Here is a 19,491-nt window from a genome sequence, read left to right as displayed (position 1 = left end):
GTGTCCTTCCTTTCTTTTGTTTTTTGATAAGGTTGGCTAAGGGTTTATCAATTTAATTTAATCTTCCAAAGAATCAAGTCTTGATTCACTGATTCTTCGTATTGTTTTCTTATTTTCAATTGTGTTAATTCGGCTCTGATCCTTACGATTTTATCCCTTGTGTGAGCTTTAGGCATGCCTTGTTCTTCTTTTTTCTAGAATCTTGAGGTTCGACATTAGACTATTTATTCAAATTCATTCTGCTTTTCTTTTTTTTCCTCATTGAGTTTATTGGCACATTTTAGGTATGCAGTACAGTTACATTCATTATTGGGATCTTGTACCTCTACATGACAGGTCTTGGTTCTCATTTTCCCTTTTACCCCTTCCCTCCCTTCACTATCTGCTCCCTTCCCTATTTACAAATGCTTTATTTCCATTTTTTTGTTTTCTCATATGTTTTCTTTTCCCTTATTTCCTTTCCCCTACCCTTCCCATTTCCCCTACACCTTTAGCCCTTTTCTTCATTTTGCTTTTCGTGTGTGAGAATTCACTGCTATAAATTTCTCTATTTAGACTCTTTCATTACATCCCATAAGTTGTGATCTGTTGTATTGGTATCATCATTTAATTGTAGATACTGTTTAATTTCTTCTTTGATTTCGTCTGTGACCCATTGGTTGTTCAGGAGGGTGTTATTTAATTTGTGTGTTTATGGGATTTTTGTCATTATTATGGATTTCCAATTTCATTGCATTATGGTCACATAATATTTATGGAATAATTTTAATTCCTTTGCATTTGCCTGAGCATGTCTTATGGGCTAATATGTGGTCTGTTTTGCAGAATATTCCATATGCAGCCAAGAAGAATATGCATTCTGGTGTTTTGGGGTGGAACACTCTGTAGACATATACCAAGTCCATTTCTTCACAAATTTGCTTCAGTTATAATATTTCTTTGTCGGTTTTTTGTCTAGTTGATCTGTCTATTTGTGGCAGTGAGGTATTAAAGTCTCCCATTGCAACTTTGCTAGTGCTTATTAGATTTTTCATATCCATTAATATTTATGTAATTGGTTGTACCAATATTGGTGCATATATACTTATAATTGTTATCCCTTCTTCTTGAAGTTTTCCCTTAGCAAGTATGTAGTGACCTTCTTTGTCTCTTTTGATCAGTTTTGGCTTGAATTTCACATTGTCTGCAAATACAACAGCTATCCCTGTTTTTTTTCCCTGGGTTCCTATCATATGGAACATTGTTTTCCAACCTTTGACTTTCAGTACATGAATTTCCTTTTGAGTTAAATGTATTTTCTATATGCAGTGTATTATTGAATCTTGTTTCTTGATCCTCCTGTCAGTCTGTTTCTTTTGATTGGTGAATTGAGACCATGGATGGTTATAGCTGATATGTATTGGGTTATCCTTGTCATATTGTTTTCCTGCATTGGTTCCCTGCCTTTCCTCTCTGTTTAATTCTTGCCTTGCCTTGTGGCTTCCTTTTATAAGTGTTCCTGAAATTGTGATTTTCACTCTCTTTCTAAAATGCCTTTCAGAACACTTTGTAGAGCTGTTTGTTCATCATAAATTTCTTTAGTTCTTTGCTGCGGAAGTATTTTATTTCTCTGTTGATTTTGAAATATGGTTGGGCAGGGTACATCAATCTGGGTTTGAGTTTGTTTTCTTTTAGAATTGAAATACTTCACTTAGAGCTCTCCTTGCCATATAAGTTTGTGGTGAGAAGTCTGCTGTGATTCTGATGGGCTTTCCTTTGTCAGGAGGCATTCCACATAATTTTGGAGAAAAAAATCATTTTTTTTTTTTTTTTTTTTTTTTTTTAGTACTGGGGATTGGACTTGGGTCCTTGTGCTTGCAAGGCAGGCCACCGAACCACTGAGCTAAATCCCTGGCCCGTCATTTCATTATTAAAGTATGATTGTAGCTGTCTAAGGCCCAAAGTCACCTTGCCCATGAGCTGACTATGTCATGCTGAAACATAACTCTATTTTTGACTCCAGTCACAGCTGAGACCTCAATGGTCCTGTGACACTATGATGCTGAAGTGCAAGATTCCATCAACAAAAGACATCCTGGTTCCTTGACAACCCAGGAGTAAGAGAAAGGTTTCACTTGGGGAGGGAAGAAATTCCGTATCAGCTGAATTCATCTCACCTATTATTGTAAGAAAGCTTTCCTTACTGCCTTCATCAACATAAGATCCTCATCTGCATAGGATTACTGCCACCTCTAAGTCACCTGATGCTCCCTCCAGTTATTGTGTGTACCCAATAAATAGTGGCCAGCTCGGAGGGTCTTTGTCTTTGCCCACACTGAAGCACTGACCACCCAGCCCCCATATACTGTGAAGGTACTCAAGTCTCTGCTGTCTTTTATTTAGCCCTCATCCTCCCCCTTTCCAGGTAGCCAGAGGATTGATTGCTGTCCAGTGTTCCTTTATAGGCAATTTGTTTCTTTTCTGTAACAGACTTTAATATTCTGTTCTTCTGAATTTCAGGAATCTTGATTATTATATGTCCTGGTGTGGACTTATTTTGGTTATAGCTGTTTGGAGTTCTCTATGCCTCACTCATTTGTATGTCAAATACCTTTTTCATGTTTTTATGACATTTTCCCTGTTTCTTACATTCTAATTGACTCTGATTAATCTTATATCACTTTTCTTTGCATCATCTTGCAATTATTGGATAGATTTTCCACGGCCTTTTGCTATCTTTAAGGTATCTTTTTTTTTTTTTTTTCATGGCTGGTAACAACAGTCCTGTCCTCTAGATCTGATATTCTATCCTCAGCTTGGTTTAAATATGAAGACTTTTATGGAGTTTTTAAATCTCTTGGATATCTGTTTGAATTTGTTTGTGGACTCCATTTCTTTTCTATGTTGGGAATTCATGGTTTCCTAAGTGCACTCTCTCTATATATATCTATATCTATGTCTATGTCTATATCTATATCTATATCTATATCTATATCTATATATCTATCTATATCTATGTATATGAATTTTGGGATCCTACTGTTCACAACTCCAAAATCCACAATGATATACTTTGCACATTCTTCCTGGCTAGTCCCTCTCCTCCAAAACAGTTCAAACAGTCATGGCTCAAGTTTAATAGGAGGAGAGAAATTTTTGAGTATTTTGTTTGTTTTTACTTTGGTGATCTGGGTAGTACGTACTATTCTTTGCCATTACACCAAGTCACTCCCTGAGGTATAGCCCTATGTATGGCTAAACTGTCTTCTCTGTTCCCTGATTTTTCCAGCTGCTCCCCTGGGAATGGCACTGCTTTGAAAGTCAGAATAATGTTTACCAGCCTTTGCTTCTGGCTTCTCAACAGACTTCTCAGGAGCTCCGTTCTCTTGGTTTTTGGTGGGAGACACTGAATTGGAGTGAAGTTCTTGTTGTGGCTACACAAGAACTGGAGATAGCTCATCAGGGGGCTTCTGGCATAGTTCAGCATAACTTCACTTTCTGGGTTCCTGTAGGGGCACAGCTGTGGTTACATTTATATTACTGTTATATGGCAAAGCTGTATTTGCTCTTGATGGCTTTAAAGTACTTGGGGAAGAAACTGGTGTAGTGATCTGATTGATAACATCTTTCTGATCAGTGGAATCATCTATTGTATCCTTTTCTTGCTGAGTTGTGCTCAATAGAGGAAGCTCAGTTGCACATGGAGAACTGGTACTCATACTGAGTTGCTGGTCTGAAGTAAAGTATGTCTGCTCATCTTCTGCAGGTACTGGGCAACTAACTCTCAATTCTTCATTCTCCTTTTCTCTTTAGACACCTTTAACAACATCAGGCATTCTATTCTCCAAAAGGAGTTCACCTGGCATTCTTGATGAACTCCCAGGTAAAAGAGGAAAATTAGAAGCTAGTAAGTCAGACCTTGGTGTTGGAGACTTTGCTTCAGCTGAAGGATGGGCTTTTGGGATCCTTTCATCTTCTTATCATGTTTGACCTCTGAAAAGAGTTCTCTGACTCTGAGTTTTTGGGAATGGGCAACCCTTATTCATAGCAGTAGCATTTGTTTTACATGATCCTGGTGAGTTAAAGCCATTCACAAAATGACCATTGGGGAAGGGAACCAGGTGTGTTTCAAAGTAAGTGCAGAACTTGGAGCCCAAGACTGAAACACAACACTATAAACTGAGAACTGTTGGCAAGGATTATATACAGACTGCATAAAGCTTGGTGAGGCATGCTGTGCTTGAACTTGAGTGGGCTGACTATACATACTAGAATCCATTAATTGATAACCATTCTTAGCAAAGAATGTATTGATGGCTTTTATATTTGCTGTGATTGGCTTGCACTGAAATATTTTAACATCTCTTAAGTATTTAAATGCCTGTTGTGCATCAGTATCTGACTAGAAGGTGATATACCAGTTGCTATAATGTGCACACAGATTAACACTTTGGGGCAGTTTTCATTCTTGACCAAAGCTTTCCCCTCCTTTACTGGTGTTGTTTCAGGAATCTCTCTGAGAATCACAGTACAATGTTTATGACTCAGTCTCACATTCTCACCCTTCTCATCAACTTGTACTATTGGAGATAAACTTAACTCTTCAAGAACTAGATCAAGATCTGTGGTCAACTTTTTTATTTCTTCCATGTTGTCAACTCTCCATATTGGGATGAACTATCCATTTGGGATATCACATAGAGATCCTTTGATACATTTTCTTGTGAAAAACAGAATTCTAATGGTTTCTTCAGACATTCTTTTAGATCTTCTGTAGAAATTGCCAAAATGCTTTCTCCAGAGATGTCATATATTTCATACCTCATATCTTTGGGTCCTAAAATCATTCCCTCAGTTGGTTCTTCAATGCCAGTTGTGGTTTCACAAGATGGAGAATACATTTTTTATATTCTTACACAAAGCTTCTGAAAGCTCTGTACTGACCCTAGTCTGAGACCCTGATATAGCTGTTTCATGCCAAGAGCTTTCAGTTCCACGAGTTACAGGAGTGGCATCAGGATTTGCAGAAGGAATTTCTTGTCATACTTTGGCACTAGGCTTTAAACCAGTCCCTTTACATGTTACTTTGAACTCACTATGTAGCCTAGGCTGGCCTTGAGCTCACTGTGATCTCCTGCCTCAGCCTCCCACGTTGAGATTATAGGTGAGCACCACCACACTTGCTGATCATCATTCCTTCTTGTATCTCAAACCTTCTGGAATCTTATTCCTTCTACACTCCAGGCAGACCAACATGTTATCTTCAGCTTGGCCCAATTGTTCTTGTCAGTGTGACTACAACTGGATCACAGGCCCAAGCCCAGCTCCTCTATTTTTTAATCTGTGTCTAGTCTAGCTTCACTGAGCATGTCCTTTATTTTGATTGTCATTTTTTACTTGAAAGATTATATTCCCTATAACCTCATCTATCGATTTTTTTCACTTCTGCTGCTATCAATTCAGAGAGTTCACAAAGAACGCTTCCATTTCCCTCTATCTTACTGTTCCCTGGATTTAACATTGGTGGGCTGAAGGCATGGGGTTGCATTTTGATTCTATATCTTGTCATCTTCTAGCTTTTATTTTACTATGTTCTCTGAGTTGTTGCTTATAGATTTCTCATGGTAGATAGCTTTATCAGTAGCATCAAGCTTCTCTAAGAAATATCTATTCCTCAGAGATACCTTTTAGGTGTAGATGGTTCTTGGGTTTTGTGTCAATCCCAAGATCCTACCTTCCCAGGGTGCGAGGCTGCTATCTACTTAACTCAGCACTCTGTCCTTTGGTAACTGGACTGCGGTGATGGTTGTGACCCTAGACAATCACAGTGTTGTCATAGAAGGGAGAACAACTGATCACCACAGGTATAACATCCTGCCTAAAGTAAGACAGTTAGCAATAGCAATAACATCAAGCACCACCTAGCAGCTGACAGAGGTAAATGTTAGTTTGACTCCTTTAACCATATAAAAGTGATTAGTTTCTGCCCTGGTAGTATGGGTGGCTGGGTAAGGTTGATTGCCTACTTGTGCCATAGGGTGGGGTGGGAGTGTCCCCTTTCCATTTCCAGCCAAAGCTCTTGCCTATCCTACACCTCTGGTTACAGAGGAGGGAGACATCTCTGGTCCTTTGCGGCTAGGGTTAATCTGGGTAGTTTCCGTCCCGATTTTTCAACGTTTACCCCAGTCTGCTGTCCAGCTGCCAGCAAACTACTGTGAAGAGAGCTTCCCTCCTTCCACTCTGGGCACTGGCAGTGAAGTGGCCCCGGGGCTATTCGGAGTTCAAACTCTGAAGTTTTTTAATAAATAGGGTGCTGCTACTCTGAATGACTGCATCCTGGGACTAGTTCCCCCTTACTTAAGAATTGTTAACTCTGGGAGGGGTCCTTCAGGAAGCATTGTCTCCTATTATCCCTGTTGCGCCCCAGTACGTAGAACTCTTCAAGGTCTCTGGTCTGTGTTGCTGAGCTATTTCTTTTATAGTAATGGATCCTATTTTCTTCTTCTCTTCTGTCATTTCCTTTGTGGTTGCTGTGTGCTCTTCACTCACTCTATTTCCTCTCTGGGCTGTTGATTTCCAAATCTGGGCACTTTGCCTTGGAGAAGCCATGGTGCTCGTACTCACTGCTCTGCCATCGTCCATCTTCAGCGCCTGTTCCTGTTCTCACTTCTCATGGTCATAATAGCAACAAATAAGAGAAAGGTACTCACTTCAATTTGGAAAAGAGAGATAATAGCCAATAATTTTTCTGTACGAAAAATTTAACTACTATTACATGGATAAAATTATCATAACCCCAAACTCCTGATTAGTTGACTACATTAAGCTAATAATCCAGCAAGATGTTGTCTCTTTCTGGTTTAAAATTAACTTTTTATATCAAGAAACCAGGGCTGGGGATTTAGCTCAGTGGTTCCATTGCATGCCTCGCAATTGCAAGGTCCTGAAGTTTGATCTCCTGTACCAAAAAACAAACAAACAAACAAAAAACAAGAAGCCCATTGATAAGAATTTGGAATTGTCTTCTGAGCTTGTTCAAGTCAATTTTTCCCGTATGTGCCATCTTTTTTACATATCGTATACGCTTTATATTCCACAAGAAGTGTTATTTCTATACTTAGAAAATACAACTCCCATGATAAATTAGAGACCACGTAGAGTGAAATGAGTGCTAGGCAACCACAGTCAGTGATGTAATCTTGCCACAGAAACCTGATATTAGAGAAGAAGGTGCCAGAGAATGGGGAAATATGAATAAAACTTGTTAGATTAGAGTGCTAGTCCACACAATAAACACTCCTAGTAAGGTAGTCTTGAGAAGTACAGTTAAATAATTGTAAGAATTAAAGACAGATGAAGTTGATAATGTGAGATTTTCCTCTAATGTAAGAGACAGCCAATTGAAGATGTGGGGCAAAAATCATATACAGTATCTTTGAAATGCACTTCTGCAAAAGCAAGAAACAGTAAAAATATAGGATGCATCTATTTTGTTGTTCTATAAAGTTATGAGAGGTTCTCCTATACATGTGAGAGTCATGAAACTAGTAATTGATAAACATTTTTCATACTGACTTCAAATTTTCTTATCATTGAATATAAAAGTTTATACAATCTTAGAGCATAATGGAATATGAAAGACACAGGAAAATGAAGAGTATAAAATATAAGCATGTATACCAGTTATGCCATATATTTAAGTGGTAGAAACTATTCTATTATAAAACCAACCTGTTCACAATAGTGTGAGAGCCAATACTGGTATTTGCCACTTTCAAGATAAAGAATACAAATGTAGAAAAAGAGCTTAAGGGTCATTAAAAGGAAAAGGAAAATCAATATTATTAACTAGACAATGGCAAACAGAAGTGACATTGAGGGTAAAAGGAGACATGTCAATAAAAATATAATAACTTTTTTACCTCTACTGCATTAGAATTCAAAATATGTGATGCAGAACCTATTAGTGCTGCTTAGAAACTTATTTGTGAAAGTCTTTTAACATCCGCATTGTCTAATACAGATCAGTGAAATGTAACACTGATTTAGATAAGATGAATAAGCTCATAAAATACATACAATTCTTTCTCAGAGGATACAATTACGATTGTAATTGAGTTGTATGTCATTTTAACTGAATAAAATCTTCAGCTTAGGAACTTTTTTGACTTTAATTTTGAAAGGGCAAAAAACAACAACTACAACTTATAGATAAAAGTCAACTGCTGGTAGTAGTGTTTTTAAACATACATAGTCATATGTTTTCTGAGTGAACTATCATAATGGAATGTAAATTTGAACTTGGGGCATGAGATACTTAATCTAGAAAACTGACATTAATGCTTTCTTAAAATAAAAGTGATGTTTACTAGGGACTGTTTTTTCTATTTATCCTAGCCCAAGTTTCCATATTGCAATATTCTTTCTGTTTTTGTTTTATTTGGGAAACTAAGATTGCTAAAGGTGCCAGTGAATGATTTATAATGGTATTTATAATGCTATCATTGTGTAATATAGACCTAGGGGTGCTTTACCCTTCCTTTTAGCTCTCTTCTCCCTGGTGTACCTCCTAAGTCTTTTCACCCGAACTTTCATTTTAACATTACTAAGATTGAACTTTATGCTAAATAACCATAATGAAGGGAATTTTTGGTAAATGATTTGTGTATGGGTTGGTTCTAGAAATTTAATATGTTCTAGGGCAGAGTAAGCAGGATTTACATTATAGTGCCTGAGAAAATGCTGTTCACCACGAAGTCAAGAATTATAGGGCCGGGGATTTAGCTCAGTGTTTCTGCCACCTGCTTTGCAAGTGCAAGGACCCAAGTTAGATCCCGGGTACCAAACAAACAAACAAACAAACAAACCAAACAAAAAAGAATTATAAGTGTACCCCACATAGAATTTTTAAAAATTTTTATATATTGGCAGTACGTAATGATTACATTCATTTCAAGGGATTGGTACATGTGCATAGCACATCTCAGTTATTTTTATTTCACATTCTCTCCATCCCTTTTTATTTTGCCAGCACCAGATTAATTTACTTATAATTTTGTATTTACCGTCTTTGTATAATTTTTGATTTTGATTAATATTGGACTTTCAGCTTCGCCATTATCATGTTCTTGATTTTACCTCTGTCCCACCTCCAACACCATCTATTGAGTCCTTGCTGCCCCAGACACCCCAGATACTGTTTTGGGTTAGTCTCAGACAGCTTCCACCTTGACATTCCTTCTGTACTTCACTATGTTGGCATGTTGATTTTCTTTTCATGTTTTAAAATTATTTTAATTTTGATCCACATGTATTAATCATACATGTTAACGTGATTCAGTGTGATATTGAAACACCTGCATGTAATGTGTATTGGTCAAATCTAATCTCTTTTTATTCTACTGATTTTTCCAAACTTCTTGAAATCACTATTCTACATTCTGGAAGATTTTTTAACTTTCACATATGAGGCAGAACAGGCAGGACTCGTATTTTTCTGTCTTGTTTATTTCACTTTATGTCATTCTGTTCCTTCCATTTTTCTGTAAGTCATAATATTTCATTTTTCTTTATAGCTGAATAATATTCCTATTTGCATATTACCACTTTCAATCCATTCACCCTGCAATTACTCACAGGTTTGCTTTATGTTCTGTCTTCGTAACTGTCCTCATAATAAAGGTGTGCGAGAGAAAAATTTTTGTTCCTATATATCTGAAGCTCTTTTATTTGTCATGACACATGACTGATTGTTTTGTACAATGTGGAATTCCTTGTTAAGATGATTTACCTAAAGAACTCTGAAAACACTGATGAATTGTTTCCTAGGGTCCAGCTTTGACCTATAGGATGTGATACCAATTTGATTACCATTTTTTTAAGGGGCTTCTTTCCTTTTCATAGATGTTTTCAAGATCTTACTTTGTGATGGTATGAAATATCACAGTAATATCTCTAGACATAGACTTCTTTTATTCATTTGAAGCAGCTTTTCAATATGTGACTCAGAAAAAAATGTCAGTTCTTTATTCTTTGATAATTTTCTTGGCATTTTTCTCTTTAGTCTATAAAAAGGATGCTCTCCTGCATTATCTGTTTTATATCTTTCTTCATATCTTTTCCATTTCTTTAAGTTCTTTTTTGCATTAAGTTTATTGGTATATTTAAAGCATGCAATACAGTTACATTTATCCTTGGGATCTTGTACCTTTACATGATATATCTTGGTTCTTTTTTTTCCCCTTACCCCTGCCCTCCCTTCATCCCCTTCACCCTTCCCTATTTCCAAAGACTTGTTTCCATATTTTCCTTTATTCACATTTTTTTCTCTTCCCTTATTTCCTTCCCCTCCCCTTTAGCTATTTTCTTCCTATTTCACACTATCAGTTATACCTTTTGAACCTTATTTACACCTTTAGTGTTTCACACCAGAGAAACTATTCTGTATTTACTCAAGTGCATCCTATGTTTCACTTGAGTATGGCCTCAATGTGTATTCATTTAGCTATAAATGTCTCTAGTTTCCCATTCTCTATGGCTGAGCATTACTCCATTTTATAGAAAAAGCACATCTTCTTTATTCAGTCTCCAGTTGGTAGGCATTTGTTTTTTTTCCAAGTTTTAGCTACTACAAACTGTGCCGATACAAACATGGGTGTGCATATAGCACTGTGGCATGTTTCTTTTAATTCTTTTGGAAAGATACCCAGCAGAGGGATAGCTGGGTCAAAAGGGACCTCTAATCCTAGTTCTATGAGGTATCTCCATATTGATTTCCACTGTGGTTGTACCTGCCAGCATCTGTTATTGGTTGACTTCTTGATAGCAGCCATTCTTTCTGGGGTGAGGTGGAATCTCAGTGTTGTTTTACATCTGCATCTCTCGAATGATCAGTGATGTTGAACACTTTTTCATATATTTATTTGTTGCTTTTATTTCTTTGCCTGAGAAATGTTTGTTCATTTCAGATGCCTTTTTTTTTTTTTTTTTTTTTTTTTTGGTACTGGGGGTTGAACTTGGGTCCTTGTGCTTGCAAGGCAGGCCACAGAACTGCTGAGCTAAATCCCCAGCCCAAAGATGCCCATTTTTGAATGAGGTCTTTTTGGGGAGTCTGATTTTTTAAAATTTCTTTATACATTCTAGATAGTAGTCCTTTGTCTGAGGAGTAGCTGGTAAAGTTTGTTTTTTTTTGTTTTCCCCCCACACTGTAGGTTATCTCTTAGCTCTATTGGTGGTTTCTCCTTCACTGCAAAAACTAGAAGGCTGAGATCTTTACACACTTCTGCTAGGTCTCTTAGCTGTAGAGTGACAGGTGGAGGACAAGGATACTACATAAATTTCTGAGAGCAGGAGACAGAAACTGAGTTTAGTTGCTGGCTTAACATTGTTGCCATAAGCTCTCACCCTCTCTCCATCCAACACAGTGTTTCTCATTCTACCTTCCCCATGGTTTCCCATGGGCTTTTTCCAAGTAGATCAATTCCCTGCAGCCCCATTCACCTCTAAAGGCAGTCTAAACTGAGAACTTCTTTTGGCCTCTTTATCTGTTGCATCTCTGTAATCAATCCATAGTTTATTATTGGTTGAAATCACTCACTTATAGAGTCCGTTTTCTATTTATGGCTTGTTATATGGCTGCATTTATTTTAAATCTAAATCTAAATAAAGTGTTTTTTTTTTTTTTTTTTTTTTTTTTTTTTGGTAACAAGGATTGATCTTGGGTCCATGTGCTTCATGTGCTTGTGAAGCAGGCGCTGGAACCACGGAGCTAAATCCCCAGCCCTAAAGTGGTAATCTGTGATAATCTGCTATCTTTGAGAAGCTCCGTTGATCTTTAACTAACTTTGTAGTAACAACGAAACAGAGATTCCCATGAAAGATGGACGTTTTAATGAGTTAATGTGGAACAAAATATACATAAATTGTACATTTTAATAAATTTTGGCATATGCATGCACTTGTGAAATCAACACAATTTAGAAAAGTAAAATAAACATAATTAAAAATTCCCCCATGGCCTTTGTAATTACTCCCTTCTATTCCCTCCTCACTCCAAATGTTTAGAATCTCCAGGTAACTACTCTTTGCCATTCAGTTATACAGTTTGCATCTTTCATTATTTTATATAGGTAGGATCATATAGTGCATACTTTCAAACTGACTTCTTTTATTCCATACAATTATTTTGCAGTTTTATCATTCATTTATTCAATTACTGATGTATGTAAAATTTTTTTGTTTATATAATTTTTATATATTTTATGATGTCCATTGTGAAAAACTAAGAATTTTGTGCAATTGTTATTACATCCCTACAAGCACTTCACTGATCCCTGATTTACATGAGACAATTATTTTTTTGACATTTTTTTTTCTTTTTATTAAGGTTATTGGTACAATCTAGGTATACAATACAGTTACATTCATCACTGGGATTCTGTACCTTTACATAATAGGTCTTGATTCTCATTTTTCCCCTTGTCCCTGCCCTCTCTTCACACCCCCTCCTCTCCTCCCCATTTACAAACACTTTATTTCCATTTTTTTCAGTTTCTCATATTTTTTTCCTCTCCCTTATTACCTTTCCCCCACCCTTCCCACTTTCCTTACACCTTTAGCCCTTTACTTCCTATTTCACATTATTAATTATCTCATTAGTATCCTGTGTACTATTATAGTTTTTCACACCAAAGAAACTATTCAGTATTTCAGTTAAAGAAATCTCTGTATGAACATTAAAAATAGGGAATCCTAAACTAAAACTAAAAAGGAAAGTAAAAGAGAAAAGGCAATGATGTAACATCAAAATAATCCTTAATTCTGGAGATGAAAATGGTCCTTGAACATATTTAAATTGCTTCTTACTCTTATAGTCTTATCTTATTCTTTTTTCATTATTTAGAGAATACTTTATTAGTTTCTGAAATCAAACCCACGTAGATATGACCTTACATATTTAGTACGATGTTACCCCTCTGTTGGAAAAAATAAAAATAAAAATGAAAATAAATTAACATTTCTAGACCAATATGGTTGTCCATTTCTGGACAATGCCAAGTCAACACAGTAAATTGGGATGACTTTTTCCAAAGTTGGCAGCACCGTTAAAGTTTCCCAAAATTCAATTTATATATATACATGTGTGTGTGTGTGTGTGTACATATATATATATATGTATAAAGACTAATAATAGTATGTTATGCATCGATAGCAGCAACAGAAACTCCACTTACATCTTTATGATTGAATATAAGAACATTATCCACAGCCTAACCATGTACTCTGGTTGTAATATTAAATCAATCTTTACATTTGACTTCTAGAAATAGAATTTGAAGTGCTGTGGTCCCAAGAATTACCTTCTCATTTATTTTGATTGGATATTAGAGTTATGTTTTGAATCCTGAAAAGTATTGATAGTTTATCCCCTTCTGCCCTTTCTTCTCTTTCTCCTTTTCTTCTTTTCCTTCTACCTCTTCTTCTCAATATCCTGCTCCCTCTTCCCCTTCTTCTTTATTGATCAAGTTTGGGGGCAGTAGGGCACAGATTTTAAAAATATTTCAGCTGATTCTAATTTGGCCTATGTCACAATTCATTTGATACCATTTCTTATATTCCATGTTGCATTTTTACACTTTTCTTTTTAAAATTCATATCGAATTTTGTGCAAATGAATACTTTGGTTGTTTTGTCTTTTGTGAATTTTTGAGTTCCTGCCGGTGTGGAAATGCCTTTTGATTGACTAGTTAGTTGAATGTAGATTTCTTGAGATGGGAACCCCTTCATTCCTCATGTCCGATGATGTGGATGAGAAGACTGACCTCGGTTTCCTTTTTTATTTGTATGGATCATTTTGCATAGATTTTTGGAAAGTTTATAATATTTTGTCTTTATTCTTGGAGTTTTAAGGCTTCAATGATATGTGACTTACTTTATTTTTCTTAGCCTATTTCAATCTGAATATTATTGTGACCTTTCATTAATTCTGTGATACATCCTCAGATTTTCTTGCTAACCTCTGGTCCTCTTTTCCCCCTCTCTTCTCTGTCTCTGGACCTCTATTATAGCAATAGCCTACAGAAATATAACAAAACATTTACATATTTAAAATGTATGATTTGTAATAGTTAAATCTTAGAAACAGACCAGATGCCCATCAACAGATGTATGGATGAATAAAATGTGTTTTTTATATACAATGCAGTACTGCTCTGCTATAAACGAGCTAAAACTGAGACTTTTTAGGCAATTGGATGCACCTTGAGATCATAATGTTAAGAGGAATAAATCAGAAGCACAAGCTTACATATTACATTGTTTCTCTTGTGTGAGAAACCCAGAGTAAATAAGGAGAAAAATGGAGAATAGGTAGTGGGAAGTAAGAAAAGCATACTCAAATGGGAAGAGGAACAGGGAAGGAGGAGGGAAGAGAACAGGGATGAGAGAGAGAGAGAGAGAGAGAGAGAGAGAGAGAGAGAGAGAGAGAGAGGAAATGAAAGGAAAAAATGGAAACAAAGCTTTTGTAAATGGAGAGGGGCAATATTATTTCACATTTTAAATTACCAATTCTTGTCTTAGATTTTAATACTGTCCATTTTGTTATCTCATTTATCTGCTGATATTTCTACCTCTCTTCCTTCTTTTTTACTTCATCCTCTCCTTTCTCCTCACATCTAATTTTCATTTTATTCATTTGCCAAGAATTATATCATAGCATTCTGTTTTGTCTACAGATATAAAATTGCCTTAAACCCCAGGTTGATAAGTAGATCCTTTAAAAAATTATATATATATATAATTCCATCTGTGCTTTAAATTACCTGTGCTACCTGAGCTCAGTTCTGTTCGCCTTTGGACTTACGTTCCATGTGGGTAGTTTCCCTTAACTATCAAGTGAATCTTAACTTTAAATTCATATTTACGAAGGAAGGGCCTGATTGATGAGCAGGGATGATGCGCAGGTCTGTTGTGAGGGGTGGAAGGTGGCCATGTGCCCTGTATAAGCACCAAGCTTGGTAACAGTCAGGCTTTCCTGGAGCTGCAGTGGAGCGAATAAGGCATGGAGTTTGAAGTGATGAGGATTATAATCTGATGTGCTTGTATGTGTCGTGTGTGTAACTCCTGGACTTCCGGGTTCTCTGTGGGTGGGAAAATGTTGTCATCCTTTATTATTTTGTACTCATCTTGTTACACAATAGCAGGTACCTAGCGGACATTCAATACCTCGAATTAATAAATGATTTTTGTTGTGATGGTGAGAACTGAACCTGGGGCCTCACACATGCTGGTCATGCACTTTCTCACTGAGTTTAAGTGGTTTTATTTGTATTCTTCTTTGCCAATTCCTTAAGATATCTCTCTTTCATTACTTGATCTTTTTTTTATGTTCTTTTATTTCCTTATTTGGAATTCATGTAATTCTAACAATAGTTACATTTACAATGAAAGAATCAAATGTGTTTAAAGTTATATCAAATACGAGAAAAGGAAAAAATGGAAACAAAGTCTTTGTAAATAGGGGAGGGAGGAGGGGTGAAGGGAGGGCAGGGGTAGGGGGGATAAACGAGAACCAGGACCTGTCATGCAAGGGTACAAGATCCCAGCGATGATTGTAACTACACTTACACTTAAAAAGTACCAATAAATGTAGTAAAATACCAAAAATAAAATAAAGTTATTCCAAATATAAATGTGCTTTATGTGCACACGTGTGTATCTATATGCATATAAATATGTAAGTGCATAATGCCAAGGGTAAAAGTACATAGCTCAGCTCCCTTTGTAACACGTAATAGTTCCTTTATTCCACCTTTCTCCTCTTTTCTCTCTGTTATTAGTATGTCTAGGACATTGGGCTCAGCCCAATAGCAACAGTTTATTCTGACTATTAAATAGCTGAGTTTCTTGTAGGACTTATAAGATACACATATGTTTATCCTCTTTCTGAGTATTGTTATTTACCCTCCCATTTATATGTTTTTTTTCAGATTTCATGCTCTCTGCCAGGCCTTTTTCCCATTATTTAACCACTTAACCAATTAGAATTAATTTATTCTAATTCAGCTTTTTGTTCCAGGATTTTCCATCTTCAAGTGGGTGTGAAATGAAGGAAACATTATTGCTAGAATTCCAAATTTTTTCAATTTGTTTGCTTAGGAAAATATCTTCCAGCTTATAATAATGCCTTCCAACTGGAATCAAAACATAGCTGTATGCAGAAATTGTGAGTCAGTTCTCTGCTGCAGGACAACATAGATCGACAAATATCCTGGGATTATGAGAGCCAGGGACCAGTTTTAGTTACTTATTTTTCTTTCTGAAGGGTGCGCAGGTTTTTGCTGGCACAGTAGGAAATTTCTTTCTTAGTTCAGAATTTCTGTAAATTCACTGAGTTATATATATCAGTACACTTTCCTTTTAATTTGATCATTCAAGTCTTCCTCTATTTATTTTATTTTTGGTACAAGGGATCAAGCTAAGGACCTTGTACTTGTGAGGCAGGTGGTGGAACCACCGAGCTAAATCCCCAGCCCTAAGTCTTATTTTAGGAAGTTTACTTTATAAACTGTACTTGAAAATTTGTTTCTTTCTTTTTGTTTGTTTCCATGTGTTATGGTTTATCTTCTCCTGGAACAATGACCCATAATTGGTTTCCATTGCCATTTCTTCATAATGTTGTTTAGGTTTTCTTTTTCTTTCTTTTTTTGGCAGGTTTCCCCCAAAAGATCAACTACTGTGATCTTTTGATCTTCTTACTCTGAATTTTCTGGTATTTTCCCCCAAAACCTTTTCATTTCTATCACTGGATAGACTTAATGTAATTCAATTGTTCCTACTTCTAATGGAGCTTCAAATAATTTCAGTTTTGATTTCCTTTTCAGTTTCTTTCTAGGTTTGTTAGCTCCCTTTTCACTGTATTCTATTCTCAATCTATTTTGATACTGTATGTTAGCTTCATTCTCTCTCATTAGTTCATTCACAGGCTATGTTATCCCCAAGTTCCTATAAGATACAGAGACATTTTTTGCCTAATATTCCCTTCTCCTTCCTTTGAGTGAAAAGAATTTTCATTCATTTTGCATTCATGTCTCTTTATTTTATTTTTTATTTCATATGATCCCATATAGATGAATGTGATTCATTCCCACTCTTCCATTTGCTCCTAAATTTTAAAAGTAATCATTTCTTGATTGTATTCTTTGTTAATCTTACTACAGTTTAAATTCTTCCCTTTAGTCCTGCATCAGGAGGGCTGTATGCTGCCTGACACTTACATTCTTGTGTCTAATTCACTCATTTGACGCAGTTGGAAAGGAACGGACTGGAGTGGTATAGTCTCAGCAGCTGTATTTTGGCAACATTATCATTGGATATTTTTCTTGGTCTGGGCCAAGTATTAATTACCTGATCAGAGGAAATGATGAATTAAAGTACAATAATATTATGGCACAAAATAATCCATCATTAGTGCATCATTGCTGTAGAGCTTTCTGCAAAGATTTCTTAAGTTCCTTTAAGCACATCCTCCTTCTTTAAACTTTTTTATGCCACCTTGTATCAGGGCAATAGCTCTGATTGTAACATTCCCATGAAGCGTCCTTTCTGCTTGTGCAGTTGAATATTTACACCATGTTCTGCTCTCTGTGGCTTTTCTTTTGTGACTCGTGACTTTCAAAAACAGTGGTAATGTCTTCTATTTCTCTTTTTCCGTGACTCCCAGGGCATTGCAAGGCACATTGTAAGTTCACAAGTAATGTTCCTGGTTGGCTTTTTGGCAAAGTGATATGACTTAAAAAGATAAAACAGAGTTGTCTCTTTGATAGAAAAATTAGGTTAGGTGGAGCAACTATTTGAAGAATCTCCAGCATCCCTGTGGTTCCTGGGAATCCTCAAACAGATTGAATAATTTTTATTCTTTGATAAATCAGTAAGTATCATTACCATCATTATACAAAATAAAAACCTGTGGCTCAGTGATTAATTAACTTCCCAACTTTGTGCACCTCATAAAAGATGGAATTGAGTGCATCTTTTTAACTCCAGAGTTATCTCCTTCTGAGAGCGTCAGTATTCTTGTCATTATTATTTCTGTAAGCTATTGTCTCGATAACTAGAAAGATATTTCCTTAGAGTTTAGACAACATCTACTTAAAGTTTAGAATAAATATTCTAAAATTTTTATTTTACTATAATTAAGTGGAATAAAGATTCCTGATCTTTTTTCCACTGGATGCTGTTACTCACAGAGGGCATACCTTTTCCTCATTACCCAAAATAGCTGCTAGAGCTCCAACCATCACATATTTATTACAGCAGCATTGAGGAGGAAGAGGGAAATGAAGAAGTTGATTGTCATCATTTGGTCACTCTTAGTTGTTGTTTTAATAATAATTTTCAGTGCTTCACGAAGACTTAATAATGGATAGAGAAAATAGACGACAATTAGAATTTGGTAGAAAACTGTATAAACATTGGAGTCTGAGAGAATTGAAAATCATTTATATGACTCAAAGATGGAAGAAATTATAGCAAGCACCATCATATGGATTCAGTGATATAAAATGAAAACAAAAACGATTGACAATGTTTCATGCTAGAAATACATTTTTGAAGAGTCTGTAATAGAAGGACCATGTGAGACAGGTCCAGAAATATCTCCCCTTGACTTAATAAAGGGGCATCTGACTTTCAATCTGATCTTTCAGATTTTTTATTTATTCAACAACAATTTAATCGATTTTTTGAGATATAATTCATCAGTCATAACATTTGCTCATTTAAAGTGTAAATTCAGTTTTTGTTTTGTTATGTTTTATGGCACTGAAGACTGAACCCAAAGCATTAGCATTGAACAATATCCCATCTTTTAAAACATTTTTTTTTTATTTTGAGACAGGAAATTGCTAAATCACTAAGTTGCCTAGGCCAACACATGCGATCCTCCTGCCTCAGCCTCTCAAAGTGTTGGGATTACAGTTGTGTGCCACCATGTATAGCTGGCAAGGGATTTTTAATTTATTTGCAGAGCTGCACATTCAACACAATTTAACATTTGAATATTTCCATTATCACAAAATGAAGCCCCATCCCTATAATTAGTTACTTTCTATCCTTCTCTTCCTTGTAGCCTTAGGCAATCAGGAATTTTCTTGGTGTCCTTATAAATTTGTCTATAATGGATATTTTATATAAAAGGAATAACACAAGCCATAGCTGTCTTCTTATTTATTATGGTATTTAAAGTTTCATCTGTAGTTTAGCATTGATCAGTAATCCATTCAGCCAGCTACTTTCGAACGTGAATGATGAACCCATCCCCATGAGATATTAGGGCTGAAATTACAAGGTAGGGGAACGTGGTACTTCTTCTCTCCGTCATAAAGCTTGAGGCCCAGTGGGTGTATATGTTAAACAAATACAAACACTAGTATCTATTCAGTTACAGTTGTGATAAAGCCACCATGAAAATCCTCGCAAAGACATCAAAGTGTTGAGAAAGGATTTTTGATGAAA

General features: G+C 35.9%; 1 long non-coding RNA gene and 1 pseudogene across 3 annotated transcripts in view; one reads left to right on the top strand and one right to left on the bottom strand.

Moving 5' to 3' along the window:
• Nucleotides 1-3,154: 3,154 nt before the first annotated feature.
• LOC104867396 lies at nt 3,155-5,061 on the bottom strand (annotated as a pseudogene).
• An 815-nt stretch (nt 5,062-5,876) lies between these two features.
• The window catches only part of LOC104867373, a 32,654-nt gene continuing 19,039 nt past the window's right edge, over nt 5,877-19,491 (top strand). For 2 of the 3 annotated variants that reach the window (XR_781753.2, XR_781751.1), the window contains exons 1-2: nt 5,880-5,916; nt 6,585-6,681. This is a non-coding gene — a long non-coding RNA (uncharacterized LOC104867373). Of the gene's footprint in view, nt 5,917-6,581; nt 6,682-19,491 lie in introns of all 3 variants that reach the window. The other variant, XR_781752.1, reaches the window with a different exon arrangement.

The sequence above is a fragment of the Fukomys damarensis genome, unplaced genomic scaffold (genome assembly GCF_012274545.1).
Source record: "Fukomys damarensis isolate Sample0158 unplaced genomic scaffold, DMR_v1.0_HiC HiC_scaffold_16, whole genome shotgun sequence".
NCBI lineage: Eukaryota > Metazoa > Chordata > Mammalia > Rodentia > Bathyergidae > Fukomys > Fukomys damarensis.
Note: the sequence above shows the minus strand (reverse complement) of the source record. Positions and strands in the feature narration are given on the sequence as shown.